Raw genomic sequence first — 23,697 nt, 5'->3', positions numbered from 1 at the left:
CCTGCTTTTATCTATAAAACACTGATTCCCTATTCCACAAATAGAATATTGCGGTCTAACGAACAGCATTTACTGACAATTCCATCTCTTAAAATTATAAATACTAGAAGACAATTTATCTTTTCTGTTACTGCTCCACAAATGTGGAACTCCTTGCCAATCTACCTAAGAAAAGAGCATGATATTGATAAATTCAAGATTAATTTAAAAACGTTCCTTTTTAAAGACGCTTTTGATTAATAACTTATAATCTGGAACACAATAATTCAATAATTAAAAAAAAAAAAAAACTTCCTATCTTATGTTTTTCCCCAACCTTCTTTTTATTATATTTTGTAGTTCTTATCCCCTTTTCCTTTTACTCATGTTTTGTCAAATATGTATTTAGGTTTTTTTTTTCTTTTAAATTAATTTTTAAGGTCATGTATAATTAATGTTTTAATTTCTATTTTATTATTGTAATATTAACTATTTCTATTTATATATATGTATGTTCATCGCTTTGAAAAAAAGACAAAGCGATTAATCAAAAATTTTAATAAACTTGTTAAACTTGAATTTACAGGTAGTCTAAGTCCTAACATTCATCTGGCATCAAATGTACATTAGAACATAAGGATAGCCATATTGCATCAGAACAATGGTCCATCTTGCCAGTATCCTGTTTCCACAGTGGCCATTCCTGGCCACAATTACCAGCAAAAACCCAAAGAGTAGCAACATTCCATGCTTCCAATCCCAGAGTAAGAAGCAGTTTCCCTATGTGTGTCTCAATAGCAGGCCATGGAATTTTCCTTCAGGAACTTGTCCAAACCTTTTTTAAAACCAGCTACGTTAACTGCTTATACCACATCCTCTGGCAACGTGTTTCAGAACTTAACTATTCTCTGAGTGAAAAATATTTCCTCCTATTAATTTAAAAAGTGTTTCCCTGTAACTTCATTCAGTGTTCCCTAGACTTTGTAATTTTTGATGGAGTAAAAAAAATCGATTCACTCATACCCGTTCTACACCACTCAGGATTTTGTAGACTTCAATCATATCTCCCCTCAGCCATCTCTTTTCCAAGCTGAAGAGACCTAACTTCTGTAGTCTTATCTCATATGAGAGGAGTTCCATTCACTTTATCATCCTGGTTGTTCTTTTTTTAACCTTTTATAATTCCACTATATCTTTTTTGAGATACAGCGACCAGAATTGAATACAGTACTCGAGGTGAGGTCACACCATGGTGCAATATGATGGCATTATAACCTCCTTAGTCATATTTGTCATCCCTTTTCTAACAATTCCTAGCATTTTTCTTGGATGCAGACCCTTAAGGTGGACCTAGCATCTGGTAACTATGATTTGAGTTATTCTTCCCAATGTACGTCACTTTGCATTTATCCACATTAAATTTCTTCTGCCATTTGGATGCCCAGTCTTACGATTTCCTAAGGTCTTCCAGCAATTTTTCAAAGTCCCATACTTTTTTTTTTTTTAATAATTTTTATTCATTTTAAAATAATTTCATGCATTTTAACAACTTTGAACTAGAGAGTTGCACAGGGACAGAAATCCCACCCATCCCCGCCTGTCCCCACCAGGATCCTCTCCGTCCCCACCCATCCCCGCAAGGAATTACCTCCATCCCCGCCCGTCCCCATAAAAAGCAGCAATTACTTCTGACAGGATCATCAATTCCACAGTTTCTTTTTTGTTTGCGCTGCTTTTTTCCTTGTGGAATCTCTTTGGTGGAACCCTTTTTTTGTTTTCTGTTCAGGTAATTAACTTATAAACCCCCTCTTTTACTAAGGATAACGTGTCCATTATATTATATGGACGAACCCTGCTTCCAAAGCCTTCCATCCCCTTGGGAGTCCCATTGGCTACAGGGAGGTCCCCGTAGGAGTCCCGTGGGCCAGAGGAGGGTCCCCGTGGGAGTCCCGTAGGTTAGGGTGGATTCCTGCGGGACTCCTGTGGGACCCGCGGGATTCCCGCGATTCCCGTTCCCGTGCAGACCTCTACTTTGAACAATTTAGTATCATCTGCAAATTTAATCACCTTACTTGAGGTTCAAATTTCCATATCATTTATCATTGCGGATGATACTAAAACCTACAATAGACACCCTGATGGTGTGAATAACATGAAGAAGAACCTAGCAAAGCTTGAAGAATGGTCTGAAATTTGGCAACTAATATTTAATGGTAAGAAATACAAGGCTGCAAAAACCCAAGGGAATGGTACAGTTTAGGAGTGAAGAACTTTTGTGCTCAAAAGAGGAGCAGCATTTGGGTGTGATAGTATGTGATGACCTTAAGGTGACCAAACAGGTTAAAAAGGTGATGACGAAAGTTAGAAGGATGCTAGGGTGCATAGGGAGAGGTATGGCCAGTATGAAAAAGGAGGTATTGGTGCCCCTGTATAAAACTCTGGTGAGATCTCATTTAGAATATTGTGTACAATTTTGGAGACCACACCTTCAAAAAGACATAAACAGAATGGCGTTGTTCAGAGGACGTCTACTAAAATGGTTGGTGATCTTCATCATAAGGCGTATGTGGACAAACTTAAAGATCTCAATGTGCATACTTTGGAGGAAAGGCAGGAGAGGGCAGATATGACAGAGATGTTTAAATACCTACATGACATAAATGTGCATGAAGCAAGTCTCTTTCATTTGAAAGGAAGCTCCAGAATGAGAGGGCATAGGATGAAGTCATGAGGTGATAGGCTTAGGAGTAATCTAAGAAAATACTTTTTTACAGAAAGGATGGTAGATGCGTTAGAGGTGGTGGAGACAAAGACTGCTTGAATTCAAAAAAGTATTGGATAGGCACAGTGGCGTACCTAGGGAGGATCGGGGGGGGCGGGCCGCCCCGGGTACCAGCCCTAAGGGGGTGTTCCCGGCCTTGCCGTTCAGTCCCCCGCCACCCCCGAAGGACCGCTCGCCCCACTGACCTTCCTGCACCACCTGTGAAGCAGCCCGCAGCAGGATCGCGAAGTCAGCGTCAGCATCCCTGCGCTGCTTCCTGCGCCGCGATCCCGCCCCTCCTCTGACGTCAGAGGAGGGGCGGGACCGTGGCGCAGGAAGCAGCGCAGGGATCGCAGACGCTGACTTCGCGATCCTGCTGCGGCTGTTCATAGGTGGTGCGGAGAGGCCAGGGGGGCGAGCGGTCCTTCGGGGTGGGTCGGGGCATCAGGCCTTCAGGGTGGGGCGGGCGGGCAGGCAAGCAGGCTTTCAAGGGGGGGGGGGTGACAGGCAGGCAGGCAGGCCTTCAAGGGGGGACAGGCCTTCGGGGGGGGGTGCAGACCTTCAAGGGGTGCAGGCCTTCAAGGGGGGCAGGCAGGCCTTCAGGGGGGTGCAGGCCTTCGGGGGGGGGGGGTGTAGGCCTTTGGGGGGGTGCAGACCTTCAAGGGGGTGCAGGCCTTCAAGGGGGGGAACAGGCCTTCAAGGGGGGAAAGGCAGGCATGCCTTCAAGGGGGGGACAGGCCTACAAGGGGGGGGGACAGGCCTACAAGGGGGGGACAGGCCTACAAGGGAGGGGACAGGCCTTCAAGGGGGGGTGCAGGCCTTCAAGGGGCGGAGAAGCTACAAGGGGGTGGTACAAGCCTTCAAGTGGGGGACAGGCCTTCGGGGGGGGGGTGCAGACCTTCAAGGGAGTGCAGGCCTTCGAGGGGGGTGGTGCAGGCCTTCAAGGGGGTGCAGGCCTTAAAGGGGGGACAGGCCTTCAAGGGGGGAAAGGCAGGCAGGCAGGCCTTCAAGGGGGGACAGGCCTACAAGGGGGGGGAGAAGCTACAAGGGGGTGGGACAGGCCTTCAAGTGGGGGATAGGCCTTCGGGGGGGTGCAGGCCTTCGGGGGGTGCAGACCTTCAAGGGAGGGACAGGCAGGCAGGCCTTCAAGGGGGGGACAGGCCTACAAGGGGAAGGGACAGGCCTTCAAGGGGGGTGCAGGCCTTCAAGGTGGGACAGGCAGACCTTTAAGGGGGGACAGGCCTTTGGGGGGGGACCATGATTTAGAAGTACACGGAGGGAAGGGGGTGTTCAAAGAGACATGCATATGCCAAACTTTGGGGGGGGAAAATAGAGGAGAGGGAGAGAGATGATGGACCATGGGATTTAGGGAGGGAAGGAACAGAAAGGGAGAGAAATTGGACACAAGGGATGGTGTGGAGGAGGGATAGAGATACTGGATAGGAGGGTAATTAGGAAAAGAAACGGAGAGATGGTGGACTCTGGGATGGTGGGGAAGGAGGGAGAGATGCCGGATGAAAGGGTATTTAAGAAAAGGTGGATCTGTGGAGGGAGATGAAAAAAAGGAAAGATACCAGACTTCCTGGGAAGGGAAGGGAAATGGAAAGGGAGGACAGAGTTGGCAGATGGATGGTTAGCATGCAGAAAGAAGGAGACCCTGGCAAGCAAGTTATCAGAAGAAAACCAGAGCCTTGGACCAACAAAATTTGAAATATAACCAGACAACAAAAGGTAGAAAAATTAATTTTATTTTCTGTTTTGTGATTATAACATGTCAGATTTGAAATGTGTATCCTGCCAGAGCTGGTGTTGGACTGCAAACGTGAGCTAGGATTTAACAGAAAGAGGAAAAGTCCTTTTTGTTTCTTTATTTTATTTACACCACAGCGCCAGTGTGGTTAGGAGAAGCTAAAGGGGGTGAAAAAGCTATAAAACCCACCAGGAGTTTTGAAAAAAATCACCCAACTGGGCAGGAAAATCGAATTGAAAAACCAATTCAATAGGGCTGAATCGAATCAAAATTTTTTTTTCCTGTATCTGGCAGCATTAGTTTGCGCTACTGTCTTAGACTTTAGGACCTGGGATTGGGGAGAGATGGCATCCTCAGTACTTTATAATGCAAGTGAAACGAGGATTTGGTCAGACTTTTGAAGTGTCTGCAGAAAAAAAATATTGTATAGGCCGGGGACATGAGACAGCAGGAAATGGGAACTTTTCTTCCTTCTATTTTTGTGAATGGAAAGGCTGAGTGGGTCTTTGGGTGTTGTTTTGGGATCTCTTCCAGTGGTTTATCTCCTTCTGGTCCAAGGAAGGAAACTTTGTTATCCTTAGCATTGACCTACAGAATATGTTTGTAACAGCGCTGCTTGTGTGGCATTAGGCTATGTAGTGATCGAAAGAAAAAAACAGACCTTTGCACATTTTTGCACTATATGGTGGGTGTATGAGGAGATTCACATTTCCTGCACAGCTAAGTCCATGTGAAGTTACCTTGTGCTGTATTTGACATCTAGCAAGGTCTCTGTTTGAAAGGAAAGATCTAAACTTAAAAATGAAGTGGCCAGAAGTTATGGTAAAAGCAGATAGTGTAGCTGGTTTTAAGAAAGATTTGGACAAATTCCTGGAGGAAAAGTCCATAATCTGTTATTAAGACATGGGGGAAGTGTCTGCTTGCCCTGGATCGGTAGCATGGAATGTTGCTACTCTTTGGGTTTTGACCAGGAATTAGTGTCCTGGATTGGCTACCATGAGAATGGGCTACTGGGCATGATGGACCATTGGTCTGACCCAGTTAGGCTATTCTTATGTTATGTTCTCATCTGTAGGGGCCTTTGTTTTCACTTCTTATTGTAATGTATTTTTTTTCTGGGAACTTATCAGTGTTTTTTATAATGGGAACAAAAATGGAAGAGAATTAATGTGTGTGGAATGGGGGGTAACTAATTTCTTCAGCTAATTAATTCAATCCACTTCAAACAGACATAGGAGAACTTGTGCACCATTCACACACCCTCCAACCAAAAACGTCAAAAGAAAAAAACTGTTCGACAACCTCCTAGCCATTCGAGCTGCAACACTCGACCCCCAACTCTACAACCAATTGATATCAACCACAGACTGCAAAACCTTCAAAAAGAAATAAAAACCCTTCTATTCAAAAAACACATAAAACCGAACTAACACAATCAGAACTGTCCCAAGCATCACCTGCAACTACTCCATATGTACTTCTAATGTCATGACAATTTAGACATAATTTATGTTATGTTATGTTTGGAATAATGGTTACATATATGAGGTTCAATAAAAGAAAATTTTCACTGCCTGTTTCTATTCTGACCATTTATTCCATTTCATGGTTATTGCAAAAAAAAAAAAAAAAAATTTTTTTTACATGGGGGGGGGGGTTGTCAAAAAATGATGGGCCCCGGGTGCCACATACCCTAGGTACGCCACTGGATAGGCATGTGGGAACTCTTAGGGAGAGGAGGAATAATGGATGCTGCAGATGGGCAAACTGGAAGGACCATTTGGCTTTTATCTGCCATCATGATTCTATTATGCTAAATAGCACTGGTCCCAGTACAGATCCCTGTGACACTTCACTATTCACCCTCCTGCACTGAGACAAATGGCCATTTAACTGTACCCTCTGTTTTCTGTCCAATAACCAATTCTTAATCCACAACTGAACATTGTCTCCTATCCGATAATGCTAATTTTCTCAGAAGCCTCTCATGAGGAACTTTGTCAAAAGCTTTCTGAAAATCTAGATGCACTATGTCAAGTGGCTACCCTTTACCCATATGTTTATTCTCATCTTAAAAGAAATGCAGCAAATTGGTGAGGCAAGACCTTCCTTGGCACTACCCATGCTGATACTGGCCCATTAGACCATGTTTGTCTGTGTGTTCTGTAATTTTTTTTTTTTTTAATGGTTTCAACTATTTTTCCTAGTACTGCAGTCAGACTTATCAGGCTGTAATTTCTTGGATCACCCTTTGAACCTTTTTAAAAAATCAGCATAACATTAGCCGCCCTCCAATCTTCAGGTACTACAGATAATGTTAGCAATAGGTTACCTTTGTGTTTTGTGCTGTTAGTTTTTGATTACTGAATTTTTGTTACCATGTGTTATTCAATCAAGGCAGTTCTGTCTATAGGGCATCAAAAATGAAAGAAAGAAACCCCTTTTGAACTTATTATAATTTATATTTTTGCACAGTTTCCTATACTGTGTTATATTTTACTAATATTGATTACAATATAATTCTTTAAAAGTTTCATAATTAGTTTTTTGTATTTTTACAGGAATGTTTGGGGAAAACAATGTCATTTTATCCTCTTTTCCAGGACATTCAAGGAGTTATAGCACTTCACTGGTGATTCTCATCTTCCCTCTATTGGCTTTTGGCTTTCTATGGTGGTTTGCTTTTCTGATACCCCATGAATAGCTAGATAAAACTGGGGAATATGTCAGACTGGTTTGGCAATATTCATTACCTAATGACAAAAAGGATAAAGAACAACTTCTAGTTGGGGGTTGTAGGGCACATACCTGGGAGATTTCCTTAGGACAAAAGATTATAGCAAAGAACCAAAATAACATCAGGACATCCGACCTTAGGACATTTAACTTTTGGGGGGCCATTTTTGACCACACAAATGTCCAAGCTCAAGACATCCTAATCCAGGCCATTTGGACATGGGAGGGGCCTAGATTGCAATGGACTGGCTACACATACATGCCAACAGGGAAGTGGAGTACCTTAGAGGGCACTGCTGTGAACTTCACATAAAAGGTAACATGTACATCGCACCACAACCCCCTTATAATATATGCTGAGCCCTCCAAAACTCCCCCCAAACCTCCTATACCCACCTGTCTATCACCCCAATAGCCCTTATTGCTGCAGGTGGTACTTATATATATAGTATATATATATATATATAGTAGGGTTTTGGTGGCCTCAAACTTTCCACCATAAATAGAATGGCTTATGGGCCTGAAACCTCCTTTCTACGGTTCACTAGCCCACCTACCCCCACCCCTAGGCTACTTAAGACACCTGTGTGCAGCTCTGCTAGGCTTTCCCATACCAGGTGCTGCTGTTCTAGAGACAGTATTTACAGTTTCATTCAGATCTTTGTGGGGTGGAAGGGGACTTAGTGCAGTGGCATAGTAAGGGGAATGGTCCACCCTGGATGCCATCTTGCTGAGGGCACCTGCACCCCTCCTCCTCTCTGCCTCCCGCTCCTTCTCACTCTTCTCCCTGCCGCCTGTGTGTGCCTTCACTCCCACCCACCCCCATACCTCTCTCTCTTCACCAGCGAGAGCAGCATCTCCAACCTGCTGCTCGCACCAGCATCGGTTCTTTCGCTGATGTCACTTCCAGGTCCTATGTCTAGGAAGTGACGTCAGAGGGAGAGCCCACATGGGCAGCAAGTTGGTGATGCTGCTCATGCCAGGGAAATTAAAAGAGGTACAGGGTAAGGAGGGGTGTGTGGCAGCAGGTGGGGAAAGGAACAGGGGGCAGTGAAGAGTCAGGGGAAGGGTGTACTGCCCCGGGCGCCTCTCACTCTCACTATGCCATTGGGCTAGTGACCACTGAGGGAGTGTGTGGAGGTCAATACTTAATTTCTCCAGTGGTCATCTGATCAGTTTGGGTACCTTTTTGGCATTTAGACACTTTTAAAACAGGTCTAGCTCCAGATGTCTAAGCTCTGTCCTGGAATTCTTGGGAAAGTTTTGATTATTGCCACAAGATGTTCAAGTGCTTAAGCCCGCCCAAAGTCTGCCCATAACACTCCTCCATCAAGGCCCCTCGAACTTTGGATGCACAGCAGCTAAGAAGCCTAGCAGATGTCCTGAAAGTTATCTTCAAAATCAGCACTTAGACGTTCTGATGAGAAAAACATCCAAGCGCTGGTTTATGCCGTTGTTTTTTGGTTTTTTTAAAAAATGTCTTTAATTTTTGAAAATGAGCGCCATGAAGTTTTTTTCATGAGTAGGGTTTTAGCATTTATGCAAATGGCTCATACGTGACCTACATTTTCACAGAGGTAGAGGCTATATAACCTTGTAAGGACACATTCCTCTATTTCCTTTGACTAAAATAGTTGGCATAGTTTGAGTTGTAAAATATGCCATAGGTGTCATGGCAACACCCTGCACTATTCTGATAGTGCATTAGGAATGATGCTATTAGAATTATTAATTGACATTAAGAGCTATTAAAATTTCTACCTGCAGATTCACAGCATGAAGAATAATTTGCTATTTCTTCTGGAAGATTTGCTCTAAAAAGAGACCTGGCTGCTACAGTAAATAAATGCAGCACACTGTGTGCAAGTCATTATGGAAAGTCCAACAGATAATAAAGGTCGTGTTGAGTTTTATGTGACTGCTTTGTAATGCAAGGGAAGCAAATGTAATACTTTGCTATTTTAATGGTGGCAGAAATGCATCACAGCTCTACTGGTGGTAAAGATAACTGGTCTTTCAAAGAGACGCTATCCATTTAACAGAGCAATTCTTACCAGCAGGTTAGTTTTCCATCCTACTTCTACAGTGCATTGTGAGTTCATGCCTTTAACAAGTTTGTTTGTTTTTTCTTGATGATCACCTTAAATTGGCTTTAAACTTACAATTTTGACTAGCAAGGACTATTAGAACGCAAAAGATGAAAATTTTACATGGTGTCCTTCAAAAGGAGATCCGAGTTATTAAGCATTTGTAATGGTGCAAGTCAGGTCAGTCCCGTTTGCACAACCTGCAAAAACCTGTGGATCATTAAATGTATGTAAAACTGTTAACAAGGCAGACCAAAAAAGAGATTTGATGGGCGTTGCTTAAGAAAAATCTTCTACCCTTATAATCCATTAGAAGAAAGTCTGCCATTAAGGCCCTCTTTTACTAAGGTGCGCTAATCAATTTAGGGCTCCTTTTACAAAGGTGTGCTAACGTTTTTAGCGCATACACCGGATTAGCACACGCTATAGCGCGCGCTAGCCGAAAAACTACCGCCTGCTCAAGAGGAGGCGGTAGCGGCTAGCGTGCGCGGAATTTTAGCATGCGCTATTCCGTGCGTTAAGGCCCTAACGCACCTTTGTAAAAGGAGCCCTTAGTGCCAGCATTTAGCGCGCACGCTAATCAGTTAGCACACCTTAGTAAAAGAGGGGGTAAGTGGAGGATCTTTTTTTTGTTTTAAGGGTCTGTTTGTGTTATTAGGTTTTATACACTGGAACTTGATGTTTGACTTTTAAGTGTTAGCATGATGATGGTGGATTGTTGATTTTTTGTTATATTTTTAAATTGTATTTTGTTACCAGCTTAGAACTGTTGGATATGTGGGATATAAATTTTTTAATAAATAAACCAGAGTCTAAAAGGAGCATTGAAGAATGATTGGGGCCCTTGCTGATTTTTTTCCCCCCCACTACAGAGGAGGATGAAGAGAATTTAAACTCATCATTTGTGTCCTTAACAAACCTGGACAGTTGTCCCGGTACTGGCACTACATATCAGCAGGTCCCAGATAATTTTTGTCATTGCCTTGGCTCTGCCCTCAGACTGCCCCACCACTTACCCAAATAAGGGTAGATTCAAGAAAGGGTGTCAAACATTACAAGTTAAAAAGTTGAGCGCAAAGTAATGCATTTAGGCAGTAAGAATAAGGAGCACGAGTATAGAATGTCAGGTGCAACTCTGGGTAAGAGCAAACAAGAAAAGGACCTGGGTGTACTGATAGATAGGACCCTGAAACCGTCAGCACAATGTGCGGCGGCGGCGGCGAAGAAAGCAAATAGAATGTTGGGCATGATAAAGAAGGGAATCACAAGTAGATCGGAGAGGGTCATAATGCCGCTTTAGAAGGATATAAAACTGCTGGAGAGGGTGCAGAGACGAGCAACGAAACTAGTAAAAGGGATGGAGAAACTGGAATACGAGGATCGACTTAAGAGACTGGGATTGTTCTCCCTTGAGAAAAGGAGACTGCGAGGGGGATATGATCGAGACCTTCAAAATACTGAAAGAAATCGACAAAATAGAGCAGGAAAAATTATTTACATTGTCCAATTTGACACGGACTGAAGCTAAGGGGGGGACAAGTTCAGGACAAATATCAGGAAGTTCTGCTTGACACCTGGAATGCTCTCCCAGAGGAGGTTATTGCGGAATCGACCGTCCTAGGATTTATAAGCAAACTAGATGCACATCTCCTTACGAGAATTATGAAGTAGCACAACCACCAAACTTCACAAGGGTACTCAGTCAAATAAGACTATCTTAAATGGTAGTAAAACTTAACTACCACTTCAATGCCCTTATGTATTAAATTCTATTCTTCCCAGATCCTCAGCGGCACCACTTGGAGCTCAATATTTTATCATTGCTCCAAGCTTTACGTGTCAATTCGTCATCGGCTCTTATTTATTAGCATTTTTTTGCAATTTTCTTAACTTTTGTGAATTTGTATACAACTTATTTGAAACTTAAATATTAGATTAAAAGCATATTACTTAGCTTAGCTTAGTCATGTGGTCTCTGGCAAGGGATTATTGCACCACAGTACTTCTGGCTAGGCAGCTGCAGAATTCCCATTGGAGTGTAGGCAAAACCTCTGCTCTTCCAGTTGCTCTTTAAAGCTTGGAATCCCACACCGAGAGTGCTCTTTCACTATTCTAATTTATTTAACCTTATTAAATGGGTTGATAATTATTTCTAGGCCAGATTTCTCACTTGACATGTAACATATCAAGGTACGTCCATACCATTTGATTGTGTCTTTTAGTTTGTCTGTCTCCACACTAAGTACCTCATAAAGTCTGTTTTTAGTAATTTAGACTGTCTATATCAGCGGTCTCAAACACGCGGCCCACGGGCCGCATGTGGCTCTTCAGGTTTTATTTGCGGCCCGCGGTCTGGAGGCATCATTCTCTTCCTTTTGGAGCAGCAGCCGGCTCGTTCGTTCAAAGCCGCGGGTTGGTGGCTCCTTGTGCTATCCACTCCTGCATCGGAAACCTCTCTGATGTCACAACATCAGAGAGGCTTCAGACGCAGGCATGGATCTCGCAAGGAGCCGCCACCCCCGGCTTTGAATGAACGAGCCGGCCAGACACGCTGCTGCTCCAGTGGCGTACCAAGGGGGGGGGCGGTCCACTGTTCTCCCTAGAGTGCGGCTCGTCTAGAGCCGTGATGCCCAACCTGCTTCCCTTCCCTTCTCACTGCTGCCATCGGGGATCAGGCCGGCACCATGTTCTTTGATCTCCCTGCTTCTCTTCCCTGCGGGGCCGACCAACTCTCGCAGCCCGACGTCAATTCTGACATCGAGAGGATGTTCTGGCTAGCCAATCGCTGCCTGGCTGCCCGGAACGTCCTTTCCGACGTTAGAATTGACGTCGGGAAGTGAGAGTTGGTCAGACCCGTGCAGAAGAGAAGCAGGAAGATCTCGGCCTGTTCCCGATAGCGGCAGTGGCAGCAGCCTATTCCGTGGCAGCGGTGGCATGGGGGAGGGCAGGAAGGAAGGAAGAATGAAAGAAAGAAGGAAAGTGGGGTGGGGACAGGGAGCCAGAAAAAAAAGCAAAAAATGGGGCACGGAGGAAGGAAGGAAGAAAGAAAGAAGGAGGGGGGACAGGTAACCAGAAACAAAGCAAAAAATGGGGCACGGAATCAGAGAAAGACAGACATAGAGAAAAAAAGAAAAAGTTGGGGGAGGGAATGAGGTCTGGAGGAGAGGAAGCATACAGGAGGCTGAAAGAAGGGAAGAAGTATTGGATGCACAGTCAGAAGAATAAAGTGCAACCAGAGATTAATGAAATTATCAAACAAAGGTAGGAAAATGATTTTATTTTCAATTTAGTGATTGAAATGTGCCAGTTTTGAAAAAGAAAAGATACTGAACTTTAAATGTGGGTGCTGCAGAAAAAAATAGAGTACTTGGAGGGCAGCAGAAAAAATAGTTAATGTCTTATTAAAGAAATGACAATTTTGCATGAGGTAAAACTCTTTATAGTTTATATATCTTTCCTTTTAACTGTTAAAGGAAAGTTTTATAAACTATAACGAGTTTTACCTCATGCAAAATTGTCATTTCTTTAATAAGACATTAACTATTTTTTCTGCGGCCCTCCAAGTACCTACAAATCCAAAATGTGGCCCCGCAAAGGGTTTGAGTTTGAGACCACTGGTCTATATGTATTTTATGTAATATCTGATTTTATTAATTTACCTCCCTCTTATACTAAAGTGCGCTAACCAATTAGCGCATGCTAAACGCTAACGCGTCCGTAGACTGACGTGCACACGTTAGCATTTAGCGCACGCTAAATCGATTAGTGCACCTTAGTAAATAGGGCCTTAGTCGTACTACATGTACTTTATGTAACGCTCTTTTATTAATGTACACCGTCTAGAAGCCTGTGGGGTCCTTTTACTAAGGCTAGCTGTTTTGGCGCACGCTAAACACTAATGCGTCCACAGACTATAATGGCCACCTTAGCATTCAGCGCACGTTAAAACGGCTAGCGCGCCTTAGTAAAAGGAACCCCTAATTAGGCAGTATATGAAATTTTTAATAAACTTGGAAACTTGGATAGAAGCTGCTTCTATGTGGGTATGTAAGTGCAGCTGAATAGTAAACTCTATGAATACAGTGTTCAATTGAAAGAGTAGCCAGAAAAAAATTACAGGTACAAATTGCACAGATGCTTTTCATGGGATAATAAACCAAGAAATGTTACCTGTGGATTTTTCCTTTGATTATATCAGCAAATTCTGCCTGTCCACGGATGGTTTGATTATGACCTCTTAAGTATAAACAGGGTCCATCATAATAAAGAAAAAAGAACTTCATAGGTATGCAGGGGAAAAAAAATCAACTCAGCTTCTGCAATTATCTTGCTGATTGGTTAGAGGGTTGAAGATATCAACAATGAGGATCTGATAAGGTAAAAAAGGCCACATAGTTAATCTGAGTGGCCACTAACAGTGGGCGACATCGAAGCCGGGAATATGAAGTTAAGGGGTTTGAATTGGGGGGAGGGAAAGAAGAGTGAATAGGGGTTAGTAACAGCAGAATAATTCTGATTGGAGGGTAGTGAGAGTAGGGGATTGGGGGGAAAAGAAAAAGGGGTGGAGCTTGGGAGGAGGAGAGAAGGAAAGAAATTGGCGGGCTAGAGAAGAAAGTAAGGGTGAAAGAGCAAGGGAGGAGAGTAAACGTTTTTTGAGTTTCCCTCCCTGCCACCGCTATTGGGGATTTAGGGATGTGACAGGTTCACGATGGAGGAGGTAGGGAATGGGGGGGGAGAGGTCAGTCGCAGCTAGTTGATTGGTGCCTAAGGGCAGAGCCGTTATTAGAGGCAGATTGAATTTGAAGTACTATCATTTTGAATAGTAATATGTCCTCGTGTGCGACACCGCCACGAGGTGAGGTGGCTTGACGACACCGTAAGTCACTGGGAGTTAAGGGAAAGTTGGGGATAAGGGAGCTACTGTCGATACCGAATAGCTCTTTGAGGGAAATCATAAATGGTTAAGTGTGAAGTTTGCTGATGTTCACAAAAGTTTTTAAAATTAATGTTTGGAAATAATATGAAATAAAGCTGTGACCATTATTTGCCCAATATGCATGATGTCCTGGATTATTATTTATAAATGAGTGCTGTATTTCTGAATGGCTGATGTATGAGTCCCAATTTTATAGACCTTGGTTTTAACAATGTTTTTCATAAGTTTCTTGACTAAAGGCTCTAAGGGCAAATTTCAAAGGATTTTGCATGGGCAAATATGGTTACCCAAGTAAAATACATTTCGAAAATTGCTTTGCCCTACCCACACCCCTCCCTTTCCCCCATACAGGTAAAACATACAAATAATGGAGCCGATATGAGAGACTGGCTGCTTTGTTTCTTGGCCAGTTCTGCAGTGTCATGTTGTATATTCTTTTCTTGGTGCTGCTTGTTATTCTCTTCCCCTGATTGCCATTGTTTGCTTATTTTTCTTCTGTGTTCTGCTTGTTTCTCTTGTTGACTCATAATAAAAATGATTTAAAAAAAAAAACAACAACATACAAATGGGTGTGAATTGTTTCTAGCCGTATGCTTCTACTCACAGTGAAATGGGAATAGGCCCAATTTTATTTTGAAATCTCTGTGCATACTTTAATACACAAACTTTTCACAATCACCTCCAGTTAAATAATTGTGCTGGGAGCAAAAACTCTCAATGTTACCTGACCCCCCAATAACAGACACTCGTTTTCTATACTTAATTATGAAATCCTAATTTAAGGGAAAAGGCCTCAGAAGCCACGGGGCTAGATTTGAAGGGCCAGAGCCATGAAGGGGAGCATAGGTGGTTCACTGTCTCCTCCCTCACACCCCTGCACCCTTCCCAATGCTTCTTCACTGGCCAGAATTTAATTATTTAACTGGAAATGATTGTAAAAAGTTTGTGCATTTATACTCTGGTTCCTCAAAGAATTTTTTGATTTGTCACACTTTAATACATGCATTGTGCAACTGTTTGGCTCATGTGTGGCAGGCGACGGATAGGGAGGGAGACGTATCTGTGAGATACCAATTATCTATGATAGGTTAAAGCTTCTATGTATAGGAAGAAACATATATTGATGGAGTCTGTCACAGTCCTCATCATCTTCCTAAGACCTGGTTAACTCCATGAGGGCTTTTTCATCATCTGTGTATAGCTAAAAATGCATTCTGCTGGTCCTCCAGGCACAGTAATGACCTTCATTAAAAGGGGCACCTAATCCTATAATCTCTACTAAACCTTGCTGAAGTATATATGCAAAACACGGAGCAAACAGCTGCACCTAGGAAAATAGATGATTTAGGAATATACTTGCAACAAAGTGCTGAAGTTTCAACAGTTTATGTTATTGCTCAAAAATTTCATGAACTGCTAATCCAATTCTTTTTTCTGTAAGCGCCTGATGTTGAATACCGGTTAAATTATAAAGAACAAAGGTGGATTTTTTATTTATATACAGTTCACCCTCAATGGTTGAAATCAATTGGAAGCGAATGATTTTTATTTTTATTTTTTTTTTTTGGCATTTCTGAGCTGTTTGGTTTCAATCCTGACATCACTGGTCAGGTGGTATGAGTTTTTCTTTTTAGCGCCGCTAAGATCGTCGGCTGTGTTTTTTGAACTGTTAAAGAAGAGCGACCTGCTAGTTTTGATGGAAGTGAACTGAGTTTTTTCAACGGCACTAGTCAGAATGTTATGGAAAGAGCCGCATTTAACAATCTTATTGATCTGTTTTGTTTTTGTTTTTTTTTTACTTTTTTTCAGCGGACCTCTACCCTGATGCGGGAGATGAAGCACTGGCCATGTCGGCAGAGGTCCGGTGAAGTGGCTGTCAAGAAAGTCGAGTGTTTTTGATTCCATTCTTAAGTTTTCAGTGGTTCATTTTGAATGTAAGTTTGAAATTTTGAAGACATAAACAAGGAAGATTTGATCAGTTAAAACGGGAGACCAATGAAGATATGGGTGGCTATTAGCAATTCTACTGAATGCTGTATATGGGTGGAAAGGATCTCTAGGTGCTAAGTAAAGCAATGTGTGAAATTATGCTGTTATTTGAATGAATAAGTGAACCATGTGTGCCTGGCAGTTGTTTTGAGTATTTGTGTTTATTTTCTGTGGCATTTCTAGACAACTTGTTGTAGCTATGCAAATTAAATTTGTTTTCTCTAGTAGGCCTGCAAGGAAAGGATGAAAGAAGGCATATTTATACTTAATCCCCTCTTTTACTAAGGTGCGCTAATCGAATTAGCGTGCGCTAAAAACTAACATGTCCAAAGACTAGCATGCACGTGTTAGTGTTTAGCACGTGCTAAATCGATTAGCGTGCGCTAATCGGTTAGCACAATGGTTCCCAGCCCTGTCCTGGAGGACCACCAGGCCAATCGGGTTTTCAGGATAGCCCTAATGAATATGCATGAGAGAGATTTGCATATAATGGAGGTGACAGGCATGCAAATCTGCCTCATGCATATTCATTAGGGCTATCCCGAAAACCCGACTGGCCTGGTGGTCCTCCAGGGCAGGGTTGGGGACCACTGGGTTAGCACACCTTAGCAAAAAAAGGGCCTTAGTCTCAAACAAGAGAAGACTCTACATTTGTAATGCTATATTAAAAAAATGAATGAGTTGGTAAAATAATAATTACATGTCAGAATCAAGACATTTATTGGAAGTGCCCTCTGTTGCAGTCCATTGCTAAATCTACCATTTGTTCCAGGTTTTTTAGGGTGGTGGTTCCACAAATGTGGAATTCCCTACCTGGCACTATTCATCAGATCTTAGTGTATTTGACTTTTCGTAAGTCTCTGAAAGCCTATCTTTTCTCAAGAGGCTTTTAGTAATATCTGAGAAGAGGTGAGAGTTGATAAGCTGTGCATTGTACTTTGTTTTAATTTTTTGAAAAACATATTGCAATTGTTGTAGGGCTCCTTTTACGAAAGTGCGTTAGCGTATTCGGCGCATGCACCGGATTAGCGCGCGCTGTAGTGCGTGCTAGCTGATAAACTATCGCCTGCTCATGAGGAGGCGGTAGCGGCTAGCGAGCGCAGCATTTTAGCATGCGCTATTCCGCGCGTTAAGGCCCTAACGCACCTTCGTAAAAGGAGCCCTTAGTTTAATTTTGCAATGTCTGATGTTGGTGTTTGTTTTTAAATTTAAATTTATGTGTGTATATATTGTAACTCGCGTAGATTGTTGTGGTATGTGGGATATAAGCTTTTTAAATGAATAAAATAAATATCTATATAAATAAAGTTATTATGGTGTCTAGGTAGTAAGTAGCACATCCACTGTAACTGCAACACAGACAGTCAGATACTTGACTATGAATTAAGTGCAATGTGCCATCCATGCCAGTTCCCCACACTAGATAATGACATTGGGACAAAGTTTGTCTCCATTCTCTTCCCCGCAGGCTCTGTCCCCATCCTTGCCCCATCAGCTCCTTTTCCATCCTCGCCCCATACTCACGGATTCTGTCCTCATTTGCACAAGCTTCGAACACTTATGAGTTTAAATTTAAATCTGTTTATTAAAGTATAAAAAGGAACAATATTCTGTACAACTGTCTATAACTAACAAATAGAGCCTTCCATTTCGACCTGGTTTTGGTGCAGCCTTGTCACAGATTCAGGCCTCCTTTTACAAAACTGCGATAGTAGTTTCTAGCACAGCGAGCCGTGCTGAATGGCCCACGCTGCTCCCGACGCTCATAGGGTTCCTATGAGCGTCGGGAGCAGCACAGGTCATTTAGCACAGCTCTCTGCACTAGAAATTGCTATCGAAGTTTCGTAAAAGAGTGGGGGGGGGTCAGTTGCTTGTGTTTCTACATCATCTAGAACAAGGGTTTCCATGCTTTTTGCCACGAGGGCAACTTTGGGTACTTCAGCATTTTTCAGCGGGCCGTAGTAACCTAAACATCTTCTGCCCAATATTCACACTCATTATATATTCATATTTAAATTGTCTTTTCTTTAATATTTCCGGGTGATAGACCATAGAAGTCCATACAGTACTGTCTTTAGATCCCCACTGCTGGATGCGCCATTGAAGCCCACTCCAGCCTATCTTAACCATCCTGTCACTGGAACTTCTATCAAAGCCCTCCTCAGCTCATCCTAAACCAAATCACCATATACGCCCAGTACTGGCCTTGGTTTGTTTTTGTTTGAAATTATCTTTATTAGCAATTGCAAAGGGAACATACAACCAGGATCAGAACAAGCAGAACAATCAGAGCGGACATAGAAACAACACTAGTAACCCATGACCGCAAATAAGGCACAAAACAGGAAGCCAATGGCTGGATGCCCAACACAATTGACATTTTTGAAGTACAAAACCCCCCCCAGGCAAACACACACAAACCCCAAGCCCTCGGCCTCAAACCACAACAATCAAACAGCAAACACTCCACAATCATACCCCCAAACGGAGGATTCGGACCCCCTTCCTTGATTCTTCTTTTTTGGTAGGGCTGTTGCTTGCTTGCTTTCTCTATTGTTTTCTCACCGGGAGATTTGTTTTATACCGTTTATTTTCTAATTAGAGATCCTCTATGTTCATCCCCTGCTTTTTTGAATTCTGTCACCGTTTTCATCTCCACCACCTCCCTCAGGTGGGCATACTAGGCCTCCACCACCTTCTCCATGAAAAATAACTTTCTAACATTACTCCTAAGTCTGCCACCCGCAACCTCAATTCATACCGTCTAGTTTTACCATTTTCCCTTCTCTGGAAAAGATTTGTTTCTATATTCATACCTTTCAAGTATTTAAATGTCTATATCATATGTCCCCTGTCCCTCCTCTAGAGTAGCACAAAAGGAAGTGGGAACAGACAATGAACACTCCGCTGAAGATCACTGATGTAAGACCAACTTGTTTATTTCTGAAAAGGACACAGGAAGAAGCTGTGGACTCGACAGAGCACTGTGTTTTGGCGTCTAAGGAACGCCTGCATCAGGGGATCAGTAAACATAAAAAACATAACACAACATATTAAATCACATCATATAAAAATTTTCATAAGCCATGCAAATAAATCAATACCAGAGGCCAAATAAATAAATACATATAAATTGTGACAAATCCAGAGCTAATTCAGAGTTTTTGTCTCTGAATAGCCAGGATTTGCACTATGGCAGGTATGTAGTCCTGTCTCTTTAAGGCATAGGGCTGTTGAAGCATAGGAAGGAAGCCTGCCCTGCACTGTGTAAAGCCCTGCTTTGGGGGCGTGGCTTAGAGCTCCTGAAAAGCCAGCTCAGAGATGGGGAGACCAGGAGGAGAGACAGGAACATGGAAGGCAGAGCTCTGGGAGCTCCAGAGAGCAGGAAGGAAACTGTGGGCAGGGCAGGGAGAATTGATCTGAGCACAGACCGCCCAGGAGCCCAGCTGGAGTCCTGTGTGAGTCTCCTAAAGGTTTTCTTTCTGACTGGGATATGGAGGAAGAATCTCCTCTCAGCCCAGAGTCGTTAGAGTTTCTCACACAGCCTGAAGGTATGGAGATTGATACAGGTTTCCCAACTTGTCAGGAAACAGCTGAAGCCATGCAGATCAGTTAAATCTGTATGTTTGGAGTTGCATTTAACTTACTAGTTTGCTGACATTAGGTACGGGTTATTTGCATTGTGAAAACCGAATACTTACTGTGATGCAGAAGAGAAACGTTTTCTTTTCTTTGAAATTTGTGCTTTGCACTGAAGTCCTCTTTCCCACGTTGGGGCTGATTAATGTGCTGCGTGCAGCTGGGATTGACTCAGTGAGGTTGCTACGGCTACTGAGAGCAGAGCCAGAGCTAGAGTTGCAAGTTGGATGAACTGTTCTCTGCTACATGCTGTTATATCATACCTGTCTCTCTGCTATAGGAAACTCTCTGTGTCTCAGACAAAACTGTTTAAAACTGTATATCGCCAGAACACTGCTGGTGAAAGTGTTCCATGAACACTGCTGGTATAGAACACTGCTGGTGAAAGTGTTCCATGAACACTGCTGGTATAGACTGCTTCTTTTCAAAGCCAGCACAGCCACAGTACCTAGGTGTTTGTGAAGGATTTATCCTGGACTTTGCTACTTTTTATTTTCATTTTTGAATTGCTCCAATGCAGTGAACTGGAGTCTGTCTATTTGCTGGATGTTCCACCACCCTAGGCAACTGCCTAGTAGCGCCAGTGCAGGTGAGTAAAGTCATTCAACAAACGGCTTCCAACACAAAATAAGGATTTATTGAGGCCACCGGCCAGATAAGTTCAAATCCTGTGCTATGTTTCTTGCACACAGTACAAACAATGTTCATGAAACAACATCCAGGGAAGGGATAAAACACGGACCTCAAGGATCTAAACCCGCACATCCTTAAAAATTTGAGGTCCGTGCCACTTGTAGTTAGTTTCTGGCTTTTGCAGACCTTGATGACAATTTAGCTCTGATGGATCCGTCTCAGCATAGGGAGAGAAAAGTATTAGGATCCGTCAGCGCTAAAATGTCACCGAGGTTTGTCAAAGCCAGAGACTAAAACCATTCCCCTTAATGAAGTTTTGCAGAAAATCCCTCCTGCAAAAGATACCAGTGGCAGGGACCCGGCCCAACCATCCGGGCTCTTTAAACATTCAATTATTGCCATCAAAGTAGCCACGCCACTTTTAGTCTCTGGCTCTGACAGACCTCGGTGAAAATTTAGCGCTGACGGATCCTAATACTTTTCCTTCCCTAAGCTGAGACGGATCCGTCAGAGCTAAATTGTCATCGAGGTCTGTCAGAGCCAGAAACTAACTACAAGTGTCACGGACCTCAGATTTTTAAGGATGTGCGGGTTTAGATCTGCAAGGTCCGTGTTTTACCCCTTCCCTGGATGTTGTTTCATGAACATTGTTTGTACTGTGTGCAAGAAACATAGCACAGGATTTGAACTTATCTGGCCGGTGGCCTCAATAAATCCTTATTTTGTGTTGGAAGCCGTTTGTTGAATGACTTTACTCACCTGCACTGGCGCTACTAGGCAGTTGCCTAGGGTGGTGGAAAAGACCTGAAGGGAACCCTCAAGCTAGAGAGGCCACACTGGGGAGATTATTGTTGCTGCCCAAAAGCACTAACCAAGCCTGTTAGGTGCCAAGGGGTGACAAAATACAATGAATGATAAATATGTCAAAGTTATGTATATATGGCAAACAAAACAATGATAATATATGTGCAAATTCATAAAAATGAAACCAACCTGTGGCGTATATGTTCACAGATGACAGGTCTGGGATAAAACAAAGCTGTGTAGTAAAAATATGGAAACAGAACCACCAAAATACCATATTTCATCAGGAGAAAAAACTCTAAGCAACTACAGCATCTCTATAATAAAACCCTATGCGGCGCATGCACACTCCCACCTGAGTGTTCTGTATGTCTGTGGCTGGAAGGAGTGTGCATGCGCCGCCTACAACTGCCCCACACTCGCAGCCCTGTTTGCATACCAGTGGCAGCAACTGACTGGTGGAGAGCAGCCCCGCTCTGCCCGTTGACCCTCCACAAACCTCCCGGCTCCAGCCACGTAGGCAGCACTTTAAACACGCTGCTTCGTGCCCTTCTACTGCCGATTTCCTCTGCCGCGTCTCTGATGACATCATCGGAGACAGACGTGCGGGAGAGGAAATCGGCAGTAGAAGGCCGCGAAGCAGCGTTTTTAAAGTGCTGCCTACGCGGCTGGAGCTGGGAGGTTTGTCGGCAGTGGGAGGGTCGGATGGGAGGGTCAGGAGCAGGCCAGATCGAACAGGACAACGCAGTAAAAGAAGGGGGAGGGGCCGAATGGAGCAGGCCAGATCGCGGTAAGAGAAAGGAAAGGGGGGGTGGAAAATGCTGCTACTGCTACACAGGGACCTGGAGGGGAAGGGAAATACCGCTGCTGCTTCTGCACAGGAAAGTGGGGGGGGGGGGGGGGAATAGGAGGGAGATGCTGTTGCTGCTGCATAGGGAAGTGGGATGGAAATGCTGCTGCACAGGGAAATGGGAAAAAATGACAGACAGACAGCGGGAGGGAGGGAGGCAGAAAGAAAGAAAGAAAGACACAGGGGCAGGGAGAGGGACAGAAAGACAGACAGAGAAAGGGGAGAGAGAGTCAGCAGGAGGGAGACAGACAGACATATATTCTAGCACCCTAAGCGGCGCATGCGCACTCCTACCTGCGTGGTCCGTATGTCCGTGGCCGGAAGGAGTGTGCATGCGCGGATACAACTGCCCCACACTCGCAAAGGGAGAAGATACATAAACAAAGAAAGACTGACAGAAGCCAGGGAGAGAGACAGTAAGACAGGGGGTCAGGGAAGAGACAGAGACACACAGGGGAACAGATACAGAAAGAAAGGGGGGCAGGAAGAGAGATTAAAAAACAAAGTAAGAAAGAAAGAAACGCCTCAGCGACCCATTGTGCTAAAAGTCTACACATCTATTCTAGCACCCGTTAATGTAACGGGCTTAAACACTAGTAACATAATATTTACATAAGACAATAAAAGAGCACAAAACATGTAACTGCGTAAACAAACTGTAAAAGTTATTTGATTGAAAGAACAAGTTTTGTAACAAGGTAGTAACCATGCAGAATGTTAATGCAGAAAGTCTCAAGTGTATCACTATGTAACTTTGTAACAAAATAGCAATTTTATGGAATGTTAATACAGAGAATTTCGAGTGTATCATTTCATGCATCGTAAAACCTGAACTGAAGAAAGAGGAAGGTGAATATAAAGAGAGATATGAAAAGCCACAGGTAAGGGGAAAAAAAATGAGACAAAGAAGAAAAGAAAAAAAGGGGGCCAAGAGAATTAAGGAAAAAAGAGAGAGAGAAAAAAAAGAAAGGGGGGAAGGTAGAAGAAAAACCACACCAAAGGAAAATAAGCCAAAAGGACCAACATAATAAAAATGATGAAATAAGAAGCAATAAGAAAAAGAAGCGCCTATGAACGGAGCTGAAAAAGAAGGCTCTGATATAGACGGAGCATAAATATTCAGGTCTTCCAATCTCTTCATGTACATCTTATGGTGCAAGCCCCATACCATTTTTGTCACTTTTTTCTCTGGACTGCTTTGTCTTTTTACATTCTTAGCCAGATACGACCTCCAAAACTGAACACAGTATTCCAGGTAGGGCCTCACCAATGACCCATACAGGGGCATCAATACCTCCTTCCTTCCACTGGATATGCCTCTTTCTGTACAGCACAGTATCCTTCTGGCTACAGCCACTGTTTTGTTACACTATTTCGTAGCTTTCAGATCCTCAGACATTATCACCCAAAGGTCCCGCTCCCCATCCGTGCATATTAGACTCTCACCTCTCAGTACATACGGTTCCCTCGGATTTCTACTCCCCAAGTACATTACTCTGCATTTCTTCGCACTGAATTTTAGTTGCCAAACAT

General features: G+C 43.3%; 2 long non-coding RNA genes across 2 annotated transcripts in view; one reads left to right on the top strand and one right to left on the bottom strand.

Moving 5' to 3' along the window:
- LOC117355531 overlaps positions 1 to 20,092 on the bottom strand; it is a 75,219-nt gene extending 55,127 nt beyond the window's left edge. The window contains exon 1 of the long non-coding RNA XR_004538396.1: positions 19,940 to 20,092. This is a non-coding gene — a long non-coding RNA (uncharacterized LOC117355531). The remainder of the gene's footprint in view (positions 1 to 19,939) is intronic.
- Positions 19,570 to 23,697, top strand: part of LOC117355530 — a 30,659-nt gene continuing 26,531 nt past the window's right edge. Inside the window, exon 1 of the long non-coding RNA XR_004538395.1 lies at positions 19,570 to 19,789. This is a non-coding gene — a long non-coding RNA (uncharacterized LOC117355530). The remainder of the gene's footprint in view (positions 19,790 to 23,697) is intronic.

This window comes from Geotrypetes seraphini, chromosome 2, assembly GCF_902459505.1.
Source record: "Geotrypetes seraphini chromosome 2, aGeoSer1.1, whole genome shotgun sequence".
In the NCBI taxonomy this organism is placed as follows: domain Eukaryota; kingdom Metazoa; phylum Chordata; class Amphibia; order Gymnophiona; family Dermophiidae; genus Geotrypetes; species Geotrypetes seraphini.
This window is presented reverse-complemented; position numbering and strand designations above follow the sequence as displayed.